This window comes from Vombatus ursinus, unplaced genomic scaffold (assembly GCF_900497805.2).
Source record: "Vombatus ursinus unplaced genomic scaffold, bare-nosed wombat genome assembly UNPS02010304.1, whole genome shotgun sequence".
NCBI lineage: Eukaryota > Metazoa > Chordata > Mammalia > Diprotodontia > Vombatidae > Vombatus > Vombatus ursinus.
In genome coordinates this window covers 5,485,288-5,504,816 of record NW_020950082.1, presented here as the reverse complement: position 1 = coordinate 5,504,816, position 19,529 = coordinate 5,485,288, and the positions used below count along the sequence as shown (strand labels likewise).

At 39.4% G+C, this 19,529-nt stretch overlaps 1 protein-coding gene across 2 annotated transcripts in view; it reads left to right on the top strand.

Moving 5' to 3' along the window:
- Positions 1–7,680: 7,680 nt before the first annotated feature.
- Positions 7,681–19,529, top strand: part of FARP1 (FERM, ARH/RhoGEF and pleckstrin domain protein 1) — a 331,129-nt gene continuing 319,280 nt past the window's right edge. Inside the window, exon 1 of one of the 2 annotated variants that reach the window (XM_027854091.1) lies at positions 7,681–7,762. The gene's annotated coding sequence lies outside the window, so the exon portion shown is untranslated. Of the gene's footprint in view, positions 7,763–8,010; positions 8,029–19,529 lie in introns of those variants that run through there. The other variant, XM_027854092.1, reaches the window with a different exon arrangement.

The following is a 19,529-nucleotide window of genomic DNA, read 5'->3' as shown; positions in this document are numbered from 1 at the left end:
TTCCATCTATGCAAAATGGGGATAATGACAGTATCTCCTCTGAGAGTTGTTGTGGGGATTAAATGAGATAATAATTATAAAGCGCCTAGCATAGCAAGTGCTCTATAAATGTTAGCTACTTTTAAAAATCATTATTATTAACACATTATTGCTGGTGAGAAGTAGCATAAAAGATATGCATGCCCAGAAAAGGAGATGAGCAGTGGTGTAGGGTAAGCAAGAAACAAGAATGTGAAGCAGGTAAATTTCTTTATGGGAGATTTCTGAAAGATGTGGACAAGAGTCATATATGGTAAGGAGTAGAAAAGGAGCTATGATATGTTTGGGGAGCCACACCATTGAAGTCATAGATCCGACACAGTAGTAAAGTAATAAGAAAAATGGAATTTTAAGAATTGAATGCTTGCAACATAACCAAGATAAATGATTACAGGAAATTCATAATTTCCTGGGTTTTTAGTCCTTATGTTCCCCTTCTCCCCCCAGTAGAATTTGACTTCCATGTATCATTGTTTATGGAGGTTTCCTTTCTTTTCTTTTCTTTTTTTTTTAAAAGACCATTGGATTTGGTAACAATCCCTGGTTTCCTTTTTTTTTTTTTTGTAACGCACTTCTTTTTTTTTTAAATTTGCATGTTATTTATTTATTAATTTTTTGTGAGGCAATCAGGGTTAAGTGACTTGCCCATGGTCACAAGCTATTAAGTGTCAAGTGTCTGAGGCCGGATTTGAACTCAGGTCCTCCTGACTCCAAGGCTGAAGCTTTATCCACCGCGTCACCTAGCTGCCTCTGGAGGTTTTCAAAGGCACAGGATTCAAGTGTGACCAGGAGATGTATGGTATTTCTGTCATTTGAAGATCAGTGTAGTTAAGTTCAGAGAAGCCAAACATCAGGTTCTATGAAAGCTGATGAATTTTTTGGCCATGGCAATCCTCAAAGACTCTTTACGAGGTCCTTTGCAATGTACATCAGTGGAGGAAGTCATATATTTAATGCAGATTTTGTGCTAAATTTCCTGTTTCGGGTAATACGAAAAAATCAGAAAAGAAATGGAGGCAAAAAAATAAAAAAGTTGGGTTTTTTTTTTAAAGGCCACTAAGGGAAGAAAATGTATTATTTTATCTTTCTATCTCAGATAAGATGGCCTTAAAAAACTTTAACTGAAACATCATAAATAAGGTACCAGGACAAAAAAAAAGTAATTTCAAAAAAGGAAGTATGAGAAATACTTCCCTAGAAGAACCATTAAAAAAAAACAAACTCATTTTCACAATAGACCAGAGTGAACTGGAAATCAATAATTTCTCATTTTATGTCAATCAATCAGCTAGATATTATTAAACACTTATTATGTGCCAGTCACTCTGCTAGGTGCTGAGGAATATAGAAATAACTGCCATTTAAAATCAGCTTATGTTCTAATGGGGATAGATGAAAAGCATATATATATATATATATACATACATACATACAACATAAATATAAATTGGTAAAATATTTACAAAGTAACTAAATACAAGGTAGTTTACTAGGGAGAGGACACATATCTGAGGAGGATCAAGAAAGGCTTTGTGCAAAAGATAGTTTTGAGCTGAATCTTCAAGGAAGCATGGGACTCTTTGGGGTAGATATGAGGAGGGAGTGCATTCCTGGCATTGGGACAACCTGTGCAAAGGTACAGACAGAAAAGATGGAGCGGCTTATGTGAGGATGAGAGAGAAGGCTACTTAGGTGGACACAGGGTGAGGGAGGGGATGCAATGTCCAATAAAGGCTGGAAATATAGATTGAGGCCAGCTTGTGTAGGACTTTAAAAGCTAAGTAGAGCAGTTTATATTTTATTCTAAAGGGAATAGGATGCCTGGTTGGTTGAGTAAGAGAGTGACATGATGGGATTTGGATTTAAGAAAAATTACTTTGGCAGTAGTATGGGAGTGGGAAGAGACTTGAATCAGGGAGACCAATTAGGGAGACTGTTGCAATAATCTAGGGGAGAGGTGATGAAAGTCTGAACTAAGATGATAGTTGAATAAGTGGAAAGAAGGGGTCAAATGTGAAAGATGTGAAGGTAGAAACAGCAAGATTTGGCATTGAATTGGGTAAGTGGGGTGAGTGATTAGTCCAGAATAAAACTGATGTTATGAACCTAGGTTACTGGAAGGATGGTGGTCCCTTCAAGAGAAATAGAGAAGTTGGAAGAGGACAAGATTTATGGGGAAAGATATGAGTTGAGTTTTAGATATGTTGAGTTTAAGATGTCTCCAGAACATGCAGTTTGAAAAGACCAACTGACAAGTGGTAATGGGGGACTGAAACTCAGGAGGGAATATGAGGCTGGATATATAGATACAAAGATCATATTTGATATGACCACAAGGCTCTAGCAAGTCCTACTCTAATGCTACACTCTGGTATGGAGGTGGGTCATATGTAATTTTAAGTTTCAGGTTTGGGACTTAACCACATTTTATTCTTGGGAAGTAACTGTCCTGCTTTTGTCTATCCTTTGTGTTGCATGAGTTTTTGTAGGGAAAAACATTTTTCTTTATTTCCTTCTGAAAATATGACTATTGGGATACAAAAAGTGGTGTTCTAGAGGAAAAAGTATTAGATGTATATTAGTAAGCCTAGGTTTAAGTTCCAATTTGTTTCATATTAGTAATGGCCTTAGAGAGGTCATTTTACTTCTAAATCTCAGCATTCTCATTGGGTCAATGGGAATAATAATAGTTGTGCTGTTTACCTCTCAGATTTTGCTATCCAAATGAGTCACTGCAAATAGATTTGTAAATCATATAACATCAATTGAATATCAGTTATTATTAATAAAAAGGGCATGGATTATGTAAATAATCTCAGATACTGCTCTTGGGACCAGCGTCCTCGGAGGTGTGCCCTCTTCATCTTGCTTGGAATCAGGTAACCATGCTACTTCCCAGTAATTTCCAAAGCACTAAGCATTCTGGTCTCCCTTCTCCTCCTACTAGAACTGCCCAGAGACCTTGGGCTCTGATACACAACCTTACATTTTATCTTGACCAACTAGGTACTCACACCATTTCCCAGCCCTTTTCATTCTGTCCTGAGTTGCTACCTCCCCTTGCCTCTTTCCAACTTAGCTCCCTTTTAAGTGTTGACCTTAATAGGGTCAACCTTAATAGTGTAGACCTTAATAAGCTGCCTTAATAGAGGGCAATAGATCCCTTGGGAACAACAGCTTGTCTTGGTATTCCCAGAGTTTAGCAGTGACTGGAACATTTTAAGTGCCTAATAAATGCTTTTTTCTTTCATTCAGTATTATAAATCCTATCATAACACTTGTGGATATCAAGGTTATTTTAATTAGGACATTAAACATATAACCATAAAGGATACAAAGAGATTAGTTATCTTTAGGGGGAATACACATAATGCATCTATAACTTTCCCCTCACAATTCTACTTCCTCCCAGAGGTAGCTAGGTAGGCAGATAGGCAACAAGCATTTATTAATCACTTACTGTATGCCAGGCACTGTGCAAAACATTGGGGATAGGAATACAAGTAGAAAGAAAAACCCAGCCCTTAAGGAACCTAAATCTAATGGGGAAGACAAAACAAAAGAAGTTGGGGGAGAAAGGTACTTGTCCCAGGGCTTGGTGTTGAAGTCTGAAATGTCAGAAGCAGAAGGGAGAGGGGAATGAAGTTTGCAGGGCCTGGAATTCTCCCTAAAATGGCAGCCCCAGAGGGACTCATCATTGGGAGAAAGAGGGCAGCACCTTGGTAATGAAAGAATTTCAAGCAACCATCAAACGTGACCTATCTTTCCCATTTCACTCTCCAGAAATCAAAAGGCAAGACCATGGCCAAATTCAAAATACTTGCAGTCTGATGCTCTCTTGTGACATTTTCCTGGGTTTCTACTATTCTTCTTTAGAAAAGCAAAGAAAAAAAAGGATGACCAGAAAGTCCTTCATTTTTTACTTCGCTTATTTCACTTTACTTCTCCCAAGAGCTATGCATTCTAATATTCTTCTCCACACTTCAGGAGATGTAAGATTGGAGTGGTGAGTGGTGGGGGGAAGAAAAGATTTCAGAAGGTTTAAAAAGCAGAGGTTAGGTGTGAGGTGACTGTTTTATATCTAGAAAGGGTCTCAGATGTACATAGTTTTCTGACCAGCTGAGCTCAGCACTGGAAATTTATGAGAACAATGAGGATTAGCCGGGGACCTAGTGGTTTCTGAATTTTTAAGCTTAGATATTTGTGTTGAATAACTGACACAAAATGACAGAAAATTCTCACTTTTTCATGAACTTCTTTATTGAAGACATAGTTGTTTTTCTATTATCTTCCCAATTAGACTCATTGAGAGAATGGATTGTCTTTTGCCTTTTGTTGTATCCTGAGTACTTAGCACAGTGCCCATAGCTACACATAATGAATGCTTGTTGACTGACTGGAAAGAGCACTGACTCTGAATTGAGGAGCTCCATTCATATTCTACCTCTGAGATTATAGATATAATCTATATCTATATCTATTATACATATCCATGTTATATACAGATGTCTATAATATATCTATCATATGGAATATATAATCCCACCTTTGAGATCATAGTTTATCTATAATTATGTGTATATAGTTTACAAATGCATGTTTACATACACATACATATATTGGCAGTATTTGTGTATATGTGTGTGCGTATCTGAATCTCTCTTTCTCTCTCCTGCTTTTGTGATACTGGGCAAGAATAGACCTCCTTGAGTCTTAATTTCCTTCTTTGTAAAAGGAGGGGGAGTGAGCTAGATAATTTCTGAAGTCTCTTCTGAGATTTGGACCTATGATATATGATCTTATAATTTGGTTTGTGAATTGGGAAGGACTTGGGATTTTTCTGAGCTAATTAGCAGATTTTTTGGAGTACCTTGGTACTTACTTAATACTGTATTTAGCTCTGGAGATAAGGAATCTTTTTTAAATTACTTTCAATTTAATTAAAAATTATACAAATTTTCAGAGCCAAAAAGTATTGTAGATATATTCTTATCCAACCTCCAATTTTATAGATGAGAAAACCAAGGCCTAGAAAGTGGAAAATATGCTACCCAAGGTCATACCAGTTAGTTAATGACAGAGGTCTTTTGACTTCTAGCTCAGTGCTCTTTTCATTACACTTCACTCCTGCTAATCCCTGGAATGATTTTAAAACCACTCGTGGAGAGGGAGGCTAACCCCTGAGCTTAACCTAATGGCTCAGTCACACTGTGAGACCCAGCTCCACTAGACTCGTTGAACTTCCTTGGATCTACTGTTTGTCCTCTTCATTGGCATTTTCACCACATATGGAGGGTCAAAGAAATGAGATGGAAAAATGTAAAAGTCTCTTTTGGAACCACTCATTAAAATGAGGTCTCCTTAAAGCTTTGACTCTGGGCTGAAGTGAGATGCTAGGCTTATCTGCAAATTTTAGGCGTCCAAAAGAAGGGTAGTCTTTCTGACCTGCAAGTTGGAACAACGGTAAATATAAATACTGTACCATTTATTAAAACTTTATTAAAACATAGGCTCTGACAACCTATGGTCTATAATCCTGAGTAGGAATCAAACTGGAAAGGGTCTTGGGTTCATTGTCCCTTTGAGTTGAACACACAAAAAAAGTGAGACCTTTTAGTGGATTTGGTGGCAGGAAGATCTGGTTGTACCTTTTTGTTTTTCTCATTTCTATCTCTTGAAGCCCAGATTTTGATGAACTGCCACAAAGGACTTTTCTGGTTAAAAAAAATAAAAGGCCAAGAGGTCTCTTATCTGTTAAGATAAGGGAAAAGAGGAGAGGCTACCGGGAAGCTAGAAGGTGCAGGAAGGGGCGATAAAGAAAGATAGCTGTCTAAAAGGTGAATACTTATGGCAGCACCTGCTGGAACAGTATTTCTCTTTTGTCAATTGGGCCACTGGAGCACGCCTTCGCAGTGTTTCTGAGTTCACAGGAACATTGCAAATGGCTGGGGGCAAAGTTCGCGAGCCTTTCAAGCCAAGAGAGTCCATTCTCCCCCAGGGAAAGAAAATAAAGTGGGTATAGGGACTTTGTCTGCCCTCGGGAGTGCCAGGCTTCTTGCGGGGGCAAAAGTGAGGGGCGGGGGATAGATGTGGAGGAATCCAGGTGTGCCTCCTACCAAGGCGAATCTGTCCTTGCAACAAAGTCCGGGAGAGGGAAGGGCCGGAATGGGTGGGAACAGCTAGGGATACTAGTTACGCCTGACCTAGTGCCCACTTAAGGCTCCTCCAGCCGGTGGGACGGGCTTTTGTGGCAGCTGATCCCTTCGGGATTAACCCCTTTGCAGCCTGTAGGTAGCGGTGGCGCGGGAGAGGAGGAGCGCGGCGGTGGAGGAAAAGGGTGGCGCGGCTGCTTTTTGCAGCAAAGAGCAGCTCCAGTCCCCAGGGGGCCGCCGAAGGGAAGATACACGTAGGTGGGTAGCTAGGTGGGACGCCGCTTCGGATTACCCCAGGGAAAGACTGGGAGAAATCCTGGGGTCTTGGTACCCTCATTTATTCTGTTCCAACCTCTACACAGTCTCGAGGTTTACCTGTTCATCCACCTCGCTAGTTTTCTCTCTTTAAAATCTGAAAACCTAGCTTTTTCTCTTAAAAGGTATAAAGAATGGCTTAAATCTCGCTCTTCCTTCTCCCATTTTCAATTCCTCCTCGGTGTCGTCGCAGAGAGAAAACATGCCCCGACCTTCAGTTATGATAAGGAACTAGGGGTAGGGAGTCCCGCGTGGAGCTGGGGGAGGGGGCTGTCTCCTCGGGGAGAGCGGAGCATTGTTTGTGCGGGGTGGGGAGGATGGGTGACGATCTCCAGGCTAGCAGCTCCCGCTGCAGGGGCGGCGGCGGCCACAGCCTGCCCAGACACCTCATAGCTTCCTTTTGGCGCTGTCCCCGAAGCTGTGTCCCCGGGACCCGGGGCGTGTCCTGGGGTCTCCCCGGGAGCTTGGGGCGGGGCGGGGCGGGGCGGCGCCTGGGAAGCAGGCTGGCTGGAAGCGGGGCCGAACGCTGGAGGGGGCTGTAGCTCTCCCTCTCCCTCTCTCTTCTCGACCGTAGCTTTCCCTTCCCCCCACCTTCTCCTTCTTTCCCTCCCCCCCACCCCGAGGGGGCTGGCTTAGGGGCGGGGAGGTGCGGAGACCGCGGCGGTGGGGCTGCTGAGTTCAGTTCCCGCTCGCCGGCCGGGTCTGCCGGAGGCAAGCCAGTCGCCAGCGTCTTTGCAGCCGTCGTCCCGCCTTTTAATTTTATTTGGAGGAGTGGGGAGGGAAAAAGGGGCGGGGAAGGAAAGAGGCACAGCCACCGCCTCTCGGGCTTCTCCCGTGCAAATGGTGTTTGCCTGGGCGTCGAGCCGGACATGGCGACCCTGAGCCCGCTACCTTCTCTCTCCTTCTCCCCTTGTCTTTCGTCCTCCTGCTCCTCCCCTTCTTCCCCATCCCCGGGAACCCTTTAATGGCTCGGACCTGCGCCGGCCCCTGCCAGCCCTACTTGCGCGCCGGAGACAGGAGCCACCAGCGCCCGGGAGTATTAATAGAAAGCAGCCGCTGCAGCCCCAGTCCGGGAGCCGCGCGAGCAGCAGCAGCAGCAGCCCAGCCGCCGCCTCCCTCAGCAGTCCGGGGCCCTCGGCGCGGGGGAGGAGGGGGAGGAGGAGGAGCAGGGGGAGCAGCGGGAGCCCGAGCCTCGGACGCTGGGGGAGCAGCGGCAGCTCTAGCCCCAGCTCCAGCCCCAGTCCCGAGACGTGGAGGTAAGTAAGAGCTGCTATGGGAACAATGAAGGCTGTGGAGGGGGTGAGGGGGGCGGGGAGGCCAGGTCGGAGGAAGGGGAGGGCATCGGACTTGTCCCGGAGGGGGAGGTGTGGGTGTGGGGAGAGCGAGGGCAACTGCAGTTGCAGCAACTTGTGGAAGTCGCTTGGCTCCTGGAGAAAGCCGGGTGGTGGTGGACGTGAAGGGCCGAGGGGAAGGAGATCGGACCTTGGGCGGCCCCTGGAAGCAGGGTGGTGGTATGGGGCAGGTGAGGATGGCTTCGCCTGGGTGGGAGATGGGGTGGTGGGTGGGGCTTTTTGAAGCCGGAGGTTCCTGGGCCGGGCTGTAACGGTGGTCACGGCTGTAACATAACAATAGTGAGGACTTCGGGTGCCCTGTTGGACTCCCGAGGCAGCGCAAGGATGGGAGGACACTTTCCATTGCTCTCCTTTCACCCCCCACTCCCCGCTAGAGGAATCCCAGGGACTCTGGGTCTCCAGCCCTTTCCTTCTTAACCGAACTACCCCGCCCCCCATCTCCCCTCTTTGGTGACAGCATTGGGAAGCTTCTTCTGGACACTTGGCGTGTAAATCTTAGTCCCTAGAGCTGGGTAACAGGCGGATAGCTGTTAAATCTGATTGTGTATCGCGTGAAGTGTCCCGAGCTTGTTCAGATCTGGTCACGAAGTTACACTGCAGTCCCTAGACCTGGGTGACAAAGACGAATCTGGTCAGAGCACAAGTTAAATTTCATCGAACATCTTCCCCTTTCCTTCACCCCCCCCACCTCGTCCCCATTTCCACGTGTGGCAAACTTCTATCTTTGAAAAAAAAAAAGCAAACAAAGCAAACCTGTGGTGCACATTTTTTAAAAAAAAATCTTTTGAATATGATTTGAAAACGTTAAGTTCTGGAAACTAAATGTGTGATCCAGCTTGGTGCTGAGTGTGCGTCTGTTTATTTTTAAATCAAAGGATAAATTCCTCTTAATGAGTCTGAAGTGCATTTATAGCTGTAAAGCCAAATGGACAACTCATCGCTTCCTGTTGGTTTGGGGAATCTGTTCTGTGTCCCCCGGATTGAGCCTTACAAAAGAATGAGTTCCTTGTAGCCCCTTGGGCTTGGACTTGGAGGGAAAAAAAAATCTTGATTTTCGTCTGGAACAGTTTAGCAGTACACATAAAAGCAGCATGGCTAGTGTGCTTTTTTTTAATTCTGTTCTATGGTAAAAATCACATTCAATTTCCAGTTATTTATTTAGCAGACTGGTCGGGAGAGAACGGGGACCTTTCCTCTGTGACTCTTGTAATGCAGTGTATGTTTTACAGTGCCTTTCTCTTGCTTCTAGCCTTTCCATAGCACGTGTACTCCATTCCTTATGAACCCAGCTAGGATTTCCATAGATTCCCTGAACAAACCATAACTCCCTTCCTTCAATAAACAGCATAATCTTAGATCCGGGACTGCTGTGAAGAATTGAATGTGGTCTAGTTGAGCTACCTCACCATTATAGTGTCTGTCGGTTGGTCATTTTCTTTATTTGGCTTTTCCCATCCTAACAGTGAGAAGGGTTTTAAAGATTGGTTTTAAAATTGATTTCATTGTTAGGATGAGGCAAAGAAAGCTCTTTGGAGTTCTGTACGTCTGGCTACCTTTTTTTTTTTTCCTTGTCCCTGTTCTTGCTGGGGAATGACCCAATTTGGTGCATCATAGCCTTTTTTTCCTCTTTTTTTTTTTTTTGACAGAGCTACCTCCAAGTATTTTGTCTACAGGGAAATAATAAAAACAAAACTGTGCCCTTTAGAAATCATACAGGGTGATGGAAATCCAAGCCAATAGGATTATTCTGTATTCTTGCAACATATATTGTGGCAAGAATTTGGTGTTGGAATTAGTTCAGCCATAATGAAATTGGCAGCTCAGTGGAGCCATGAAGAAATGGAAATCTAGTCCTGACTGACACGTACTAGCTCTGTTAGCAAGGGCAGTTTTCTAAGGGTGTTATGTAGTAGAATAATTGCCAACCTGCACTGATAGAGCACTTGAACTTCCTTACACAAGGGAACGAAGTCACAGGTACAAATCCCCAAAACTAAAAGAAAGAAATATAATTAAAAATAATATCTGACAGTATAGTTATTTAAAGTTTACAGAGCTCTACATACCCATTTCATCTTCACAGCAACCCTGTGGTAGATACTACAGGTGTTCTTAACCTCATTTTACATTTGAGGAAACTGAGTCACAGGGAGATTGATTTGCTCATGATCATACAGCTAGCATCAGAACTATATTTCACACCACCAAAAGAAACCTTAATTATCTTCTGTTTATAATAGTGACATTCCTAGGAGTTATTTAGTTTTGAATAACTAAACTAACCTAAGCCTCCCCACTACGTGAGGCAAGAAGTTCTGGTGGTGGAGGTAACACTGCATCTCTGGGGTAGAGATAACCGGATTCTAACCTCTTCAGGTATAACTCAGAAAGCCTGTAACCTCTTTGCTTAGTATGAAATGGAAAGAATCCAAGATTACTTGATTATGATGTAAATTTTTCAGATGTGACTCCTAGTCTCTGCAAGATTTTAGAGAGTATATTTCACTTCTAAGTGGAAATACTGGCATCCAACATAATTTAAGGATATATTGTGGAATTTGGTTTTTATATCCTCTTTCCTTATGTATCCTCTTTCTCAAAGGACCCTGGGGATTGAATGCCATTGGATCATATTAGAATACTAATGCTACTCTGCCAGTATTCCATCAGCTGTGTTTTAACTATCCTTATTCATTTTTCTTGATTGGTTATAGAAATTGCATTATGATAATACTGAGACTGTAAACTGCACAAGTATTGTTCACAGAAAAAAATAGTTTCCAAGAGATTTAATTACTTACTGAACATTAACACAGTGTAGAAATTTACACTCTTCAGCAATCATGGTGCTTATAGATATTTGACCATATAATTCAGTGGGAAATGAGCAATTTGAGAATATGATGTTGAATAATAATAAATAATAATAAAATTTTATTCCTGAAGTAAACTAGTTCAAAGAAAGAAAGTAAATTTAATCAGAGAGTGACGGAAATTACTTTAAGTAAAGATTCTCACCTAGCTGTTTGGTAATGTGATGATTAGGCTCTTTAAACAATCCATTTGCAAACACCCCTGTTTATGCAATGTATTTTGAGTAATGTTTCTTTTACGTATTTGAAGATTTTGCTCCTGATAGTGATGATGTTTGTTATCCTTGTGGACTAAGGCTATTGCTGTGAATGATTCAAATTATTTTGCCCCTGGGCACACAGTTAATCTGTCTTTTGGTTGGCTGTGGACTATGAAGACTGTCCATGTTTGTGGATTCTTTGTCTTCCGTTCATGTTAGTTATATGCTGGTTTTGTTCAGATTGGGGCCATCCCATCTCTGATTACTGAATTCCAAGTTGATCTCTTTATTTCTTTTGCTTACAGTAGTCCCTGATTGTACTACTCTGCAAAAATCTCCTTTTCTGAAGAAAGTAGCATTTCTTCTGTCCCTGCTGCCAACAGTGCTTAGATTACCATACAGGAGCTACTTGAATGTTATCTTTCATTTTCCAAATATCAAATTTGAAGTAAAATTAACTAGCAAACAACCTGCCTATTAAAGACCTTGAGAAAGCAAATTTTTTAAAAAAATTAACTTTTTTATTATGAAATTATTCAAAACATAAATATGTTGGAATACAAAGAATAAGAAAGATCTCTTCCAGCTCCTTCAATTGAATAGAAAGGGAAAATAACTCCCCTCCCATCACAAACATGCAAAACAAATTCCCACATTGACCAAGTTCAAAAATGTATGTATTATTCTGAATTTTAATCGTCACTTCTTTGGGAAGAGGTGAGTAGCACACTTCATCCTTGGTGTTCTGGAATCATGGTTTATCATTGCAATTATCAGACCAATAAAGATTTTTTTTTACCTTTGGTGAGGCCATTGGATTAAGTGACTTGTCCAGGGTCACACAACTAGCAAGTGTCACGTGTCTGAGGCCAGAGTTGAACTCAGGTCCTCCTGACTCCAAGGCGGGAGCTCTATCCACTATGCCACCTAGCTGTCCCTTTTTCTTTCTTTCTTTTTTTTTTTTTTAAAGAGTTGTTTTTCTTCATAAGTTTGGACAAATAAATTTTGTTTTGTTTTGGTTTGGGGTTATTTTTTTTTGGACAAATAAATTTTGGAGCCATTTCTTGCTAAATACAGATTTTTTATTTTACTCAGTGTCTTAAAAATGTTTAGTTCATTTTAAAGTGGAGAAAGTTCTTTATCTAGGTTTGTTTTTTAGTGGGGTTGGTTTTTTTTTTTTTTGGTCACTCTGTCTCTCTATGTGTGCCATTTAGGATCATAGCATCCTAGCAATACTAAAACTAAAAGCTTTAGCTGGAAAAAAAAAATTGAAAAAATATATTGTATCTGGAGAACTTGATACTTATATGAGTCTGATATGACCAATAAGTACAATGCGACTCTTAGTATCTCTGTTCATTATTACCAGTGATCTTCAACTTTGACCTGTAACTTCCTTTCTATTAAAGTACTGAATGAAGATTGCCAGGTATGGCAGAAGATTTGCAGATTGAATTCATGTGGGAAGTAGATGAGTTCACTCAATTTCATGTGTAAAATTGTTATATGTAACCATAAGTTTTCAAGAGAGACCTGGGTTACATTTAGCTTCTGAATGAGGGAAAAGTCAGCTTGGACATTACATTATTATATTAGAGCCATTCCCCATTACCAGCCATCTCTTCTGAGTTTACTTTATACAAGATTTTATTCTAACCTGCTGGTTTGTTTTAAATTACATTACAATGATGGGAAAATCCAATTTTAAGATGTTCTTTGTTGCTTTTTTGGCTTAATTAGGTATTGATCATGATTTTAGGATATTTAAAAACTAGTCTTTAAATTTTTAAAAGGAAGTTTAATGTTAATACTGACAACTCCCTAGTATTCTGGGAAGTTGGAAACTAGATTTTTAATTAATTATCTTGATTTATTTTTAATTTAGTCTAATATTCCTAAGAAATATGTAAAATATAATTTTGCTTTTAGATGCCTAATTCTTTCCCTTTCCCCCATCCTAAAACTGAAAAAAAAACACCAAACATTTGTACACATGGTTTTTAAATTAATAGTTTGTATCATTATAAAATATTAAATAATGTGGAAATAATTTCCAATAATCAACTTAAGGGTAATGCCACCCCTTTTAACTCAAGATGATTGCTTCTTGTAACTTGTGGCACAAAGAAGTCTACCCTTTGGTCAGATCCTACTTTTTACTGAATGATCTGTTGTATTCACACTTTGCCAAAAGTAGTCCCTAATATGGCTTGTAGGGAAGGCAGTCCATTAGGATGAGCTAACTATATTAGAGCTAGTAAAGGTCAATTGACTTATTCAACTCTGAAAGAATAAAGTATCAGCACTCTTGTTCTATGAATTATGAAAAACACTTAGGAATTTGAGGTCAGGTCACATTACATTTGAGCACAATTGTTATGTGCTTGATCACAACATATGGGAATTTTGTTATTACATCAATACAACTGAGCTAAAAAGAGCTATAAAATGAAAATATTACGTGCTTGTCTTAAAAATACAGGAAATATGAGCTCAAGACTGCAATCAAACAAACAAATGGTCTGAAAGCAAAAATGAAAAGTTGTTCTTCCTCAGGGTACACAAGGAGTTGGAGGAAGAAAAGGTAGATAATTATCTATTGATTTAATAATTAGCATTTATTATGGCACTTTATAAATATTAGCCTCACAGCAACTCTGGGAGGTAGGTGCTATTATTATTATTCTCATTTTACCAATGAGGAAATTAAAGCCAACAGGTTAAATGATTTGCCTAGGGTCACCCAACTAGTAAATGTCTGAGACTGGATTTGACCTCAAATCTTCCTGGCTTAAGGTCCAGTGCTCTGTCTTCTATGCCAGCTAAAGAAATGATGTCCCAGAAGTAATATGTTACCTCTAAAATAAGGTAAACATGATCTTATCAGAAGTGTCATATCTCTATATGCATGAGGAATATTATTTTAATTAATATTACATGGTACTTTAGAAGAAAAGTTGATACAGATACTTCTGCTGTAGAGTAGAATTTTGTATAAGATAGACTTGTATTTAACTTACTAAAAAAGCTTTAAACTATCATCTTTGCCAATCTACTGTAAGGTTATAAGGTTGAACTTCATATTTATGTTTATCTAATTTTATTGGTGATTTAGAATATTTTTTTTCATATGGCTACCTATAATTTGAATTTTTTTTTTTAAATTGCCTATTATCAATTGGGGAATGGCTCATCCTCATAAACTTTCTCTTTCCTCTCTTCTAACAACTGACCTCCCTCGTTTCCTTTTCAATCCCAATTAAAATCTCACCTTTTATGGGAAGCCTTCCCCAACCCCTCTTAGTTCCAGTGCCTTCTCTCTGTTAATTATTTCCAATTTATCCTGTATGTAGCTTGCTTTGTATATATTTGTTGGCATGTTGTCTCCCATATTAAATTACAAGGACTGTCTTTTGCCTCTTTTTTCTCTTTAGCACTTAGCACAGTGCCTGGCACAGTAGGCATTTAATAAATATTTATTTATTGATTGATGTATCTGGGAAATGGATGATTAACAGAGAAAACATTTTTTTCTTAGCTTTTTCCCTTCTTAAAATTAGAAAGTTTTGTTTGTACGATTGGTTTTGTATAATCAAAATTGTTCTCCTTATCTTTGATGATCCTCTTTATCACCTGTTTCTTCATGAACTGTTCCCCTATCCATAAATGTGAACGGTAGTTTCTTCCTTGCTCTTCTATTTGTTTATGATATGGCCTTTTATATCTAAGTCATGTATCCATTTGGAACTTATCTTGATATATGGTGTAAAGTATTGGTATAAACCTAATTTCTGTCAAATTATTTTTATTTCCCAGCAGTTTTTGTCAAATATCAAGTCCTCACCTCAGTAGCTAGAGCCTTTGAGTTTATCAAACTAAAAGCTAGTGGGTTAATTTATTTTAATTCTTTATTTTGTGTTTCACCAGTCAACTTCTATATTTTTTAACCAATACCAAATCAACTTGTTTGTTCATTCCTTTTTTTGAATGTATCGTGAGGCATCACTTTTAGCAAAAATCATAAAAGAAAAAAATCAGTTTAGCAAAACCAGTCAATAGTACAGTTCTTACATCTCACCGTACTCCAACCCTGGATTATTCCTTCGTCTTCTGCTTCTGTTTGTAATCAACATTCTGTTGAATGGAATTGTAAGAAGTTAGGTTAAATGTCTTGACTGATTCCATAACAGATTTTATTATCTAATACCAAATGGACCCTCACTGCAGCAAGGTAGTTCTTTTACTGTTCTGTAGTTGATTGTTTATCCCATTCACCATAATGGCTGTTTCAAACCTTATCTTCTCTCCAAAAAACTCCCATGGTACCCCCTTTCTTCTCCGCACTGCCACATATTACTGAGAAGTGAAGTATAAGAATCCTACATGGGTGTAGAGTTGGATGTGCTTTTGCCAGTTTTAGGATGAAGGTTAGTGTCTTTTCTTAAAATGGCACAATACCACTTTAGCTGAAGACATTGGCTAAGCCTGAATCCAGAAGCGATAGATGCTATTGTTTGCTGTCAAGGAGTAAAGGTCAGCTAAGCAGAGGAAGAAAAGCATCAGAGAAGTAACTCAGTAGATGCACTAGTCTGGTTGCTATGCTAGTCAGGCACAGCATGGATCAGCACAGCTTAGCACTGGATGTTTTTGTTAAACCGAGAAACCACACCTCTCAAGGGACTTTTCTGTAGTTATGGAGTTGTGAGTTGGCCTGGCCACATGTACTTTCCACATGTGTGCCTCACTACCCTGAGATTTTAAGAGTGTGTCCAATCACTCTATGGATACTCTGCATTATTGGGGAGTAGGGAAGTATAATTGTGAGTGGAAAATTATATAAATATGCGTTTGCTTTGCATTTTTGGTAAATGTTTCAGCAAACGTTGCATATCAGTGGCTGATGTGTTCATGAGAAATAAATTAGTAAAGGGTATAGAGTAGTATAGTAAAGGGTAAAGGTGTTGACGGGAAGTCACCCACAAGGACTGTTCCTTAAGTCCCTGAATAGTAGAATAATAGCTGGGTGGCAACCTCCCTGGGTCACCAATCCAAACTGCTAGTGTGGGTTGGTAGGGTGAGTGAGCAAGTCCTAGCCCAGGAAGAGAGATGGACTAAGGAAAATTGGGGATTGGTGCCGTACATGGGCACATGTCTGTATCCATATCCCTGCTATGGAAGGAGGGTACTTTGTAGTGTCCTCCATCTTGTAGGCAGCTATTCAATATCACTGCCTCTCACTTCTGTGACTTTACTACAACTCCCACTCCACCAGTTACCTTAGTTACCTTGACTTCAACCTGAGTCAGATCATTTAGGGATGATGATTACCTATCTGAACTCATTCCTTAATCATTACTGAACTCTGACCCCATCATACCCTCCCTCTTCCCAGTGATTTTGAACCCCTGACTATCATTGTTCAAACCTCTATTCTCTATCCCTCACTGACCTCTCCCTTCTCCTCTCCCCCATGCTAGTGTCCCACTCTAACGCTATCCACCCCTTTGACTGTGCTATTTGGAATGTCTGATACAAAAGTGACAAATTTGCTCTCATTGTAAACATTTTCCTTTCCTACTCCTTCCATCTTCCTGCCCTCACTGAGACTGGGCTCTCTCCTACTGTCACCCTTTTCAAACACTGGCTGCAATCTTACTCATTCCCTGCTTATTGGTCAAGGTAAGGATTTGGAATTCTCCTTGCTCCCCACTGCCACCTCCAGGCTTTCCCTTTACCACCATTGCTATTTGAGTTTAATTCAGTCTGTATTTACCACCTAATCAAGATTCTGGTAGTTGTTATCTAACAACCTTTAGGATCCTCTTCTTTCTTTAAAAAATATATATGTATGTATGTATATATATTTATTAATTTTGTGAAGTATTTCCCAATTATATGTAAAAAATTTTCTAACATTCATTTTTTAACATTTTGAATTTCAAATTCTCTCCTTCCCTCCTGTCCCTTCCCCTTGAGAAGGCAAACAATTTGATATCATTTATATGTGTGACATCATTCAAAACACATTGCCATATTAACGATGTTGCAAAAAAACACCCCAAACACCCAGACAAGCGAAAAAAGAAAAGTAGAGGATGTTTTTTTAAAAGGATGTTTTAATCTGCATCCAGACTTCATTAGTTTTCTCTCTGGAGGTAGATAGCATTTTTCATCATCAGTCTTTTGATCCAAGGCAATTCCATTGTATTGCTGAGAATAATTAAATCATTCACATTTGATCTTCATATATGATATTGTTGTTACTATGTACAATATTTATCTGATTCTGCTCACTTCACTTTGCATCAGTTCACATAAGTTTTCCCCGGTTTTTCTGAAACTATCTGGCTTGTCTTTTCTTAAAGTACAATAGTATTCCATCACAATCATGTGCCACAGCTTGTTCAGCCATTCTGTAATTGATGGGCATTCCCTCAATTTCCAGTTATTTACCACAACAAAAGGATCTGCTATAAATATTTTTGTACAAATACTTCTTCCTTCCTATTTTTTCTTTTGTTCTCTTTCACTTTTTATTCCCAAACAGTATTTTAAAATTAAATTTTATTTTTTTAACATTTTAAGTTCCAAACTATCTCTCTCCCTCCTTCTCTACCTGCACTAGAAAAGGCCACCATCTCTCTCTTTCTCTCTCTCTTTCTCTCTCTCTCTCTCTCTCTTTCTTTCACACACACATACACTATACTTTTGTTTATCAGTTCTTTTTCTGGACGTAATTTATTTTAGCTTTAACTTTGTCTGAAATCATCATTGCTACCCCCTTTTTTTTTTGCATCAGCTGAAGCGTAATAAATTCCACTCTAGATCTTTATTTTTACTCTATGTGTAGCTCTCATTTTAAAATGTGTTTCTTGTAAACAACATATTATTGGGTGCTGGTTTTTAATTTATTTTGCTATCTGTTTTCATTTTATGTGTGAGTTCATCTCATTCATATTCAAAGTTATAATTACTAAATGGATATTTCTCTCTATCCTATTTTTCCTCACTGTTTGTCCTTTTTCTCCCTCCTTTTTTTTTTTTACCCTATCCTTCCTCCAATGTAAGTTAAGATGACTTTTATATCCTCCTAGATGTAAATGTTATTCCCTCCTTAATGCAGTTCTGATCAGAATAAGGTTCTAGTACTATTAGCTGTCCACCTGCTCTTGCCCTCCACTGTAACAGTTCTTCCATTCATTGTTTGTTTTATTTGATAATTGCTCCATTTTACCTCTCCCTACCCAATTTTATTTTTTAGGATCATCCCATCACACTCAACTCAATCCAAAGCCCCCTATCTATATATACTTTTTCAAAGTACCCTAGTAATGATAACATTCTTAAGAGTTACAGATAATGTTTTCCCATATATGAAGTAAACTATTTGACCTCATTAAATCTCTTATAATTGGTCTTTTCTGTTTACCTTATGTTTCTCTTGATTCTTGTAGGTTAGATTTTCCATTCAGTTCAGATTTCCCATTCAGTTCTGGTCTTTTCCTTAAGAATACCCGAAAGTCAGAGCAGCTAGGTGGCACAGTGGATAGAGCACCAGCCCTGAAGTCAGGAGGACCTGAGTTCAAGTGTGGCCTCGGACCAAACACTTGGCACTTACTAGCCGTGTGACCCTGGGCAAGTCACTTAACCCCATTTGCCTAAAAAAAAAAAAACCAAAACCCCCAAACCTGAAAGTCCTCTAATTCATTAAATATCCTTTTTTCCCCCCCCTTGCATGGTTACACTCAGCTTTGCTAAATTATTCTTGGTTGCAAATCCAACTCCTTTTCTCTTTGGAATATGATGTACCATGCCCTTCAGTCTTTTAATTTAGAAGCTGCTAAATCTTGTGTTATCCTGACTGTAGCTCCACAGTACTTAAATTTTTTCTTTCTAGTTGCTTATAGTATTTTTTTCCTGACCTGGGAGCTTCAAAACTTAGCTGTAATGTTCCTGTGAGTTTTCATCATGTGATCTCTTTCAGGTGGTGATTGGTGGATATTTTTTCAATTTCTATTCTACCCTCTAGTTCTAAAACTTCAGAGCAGTTTTTCTTAGTTTGATCATAACTTTCTGTTGGTCCAACAGTTCTTAAATTGTCTCTCCTAGATCTGTTTTCATGTCATTTTTTTTTCTAATTCGATGTTTTACATTCTCTTCAATTTTTTCATTCTTTTGATTCTTTTTTTATTATTTCTCAGTGTCTTATGAAGTCATTAGCTTCTCCTTTCCCAATTCTAATTTTGTTTATGAATTTATTTTGAATTATCAACAAACACTTCCATAAGCTTTTGAGTTTTAAATTTTTCTTCCCTTCCCTTCCCACCTCCCTCCCCAAGACAGTGCACAATCTGATGTAGGCTATACATTCCTATTAAACATATTTCAAATTCTTGATGTTGTAAGTAAGAATTAGAACCAATAGGAGGAACCACCAGAAAGAGGAAACAAAACTCCCAATTCTAATTTTTAAGGAGTTATTTTCTTCTGTAAGTTTTTGGATCTTTTTTTTCTAATTGATTAGCTTTCTTTTCACAATTTTCTTGACTTTCTTGCATTATTCCCCCCCCCCAATTTTTCCTTAACTTCTCTTATTTG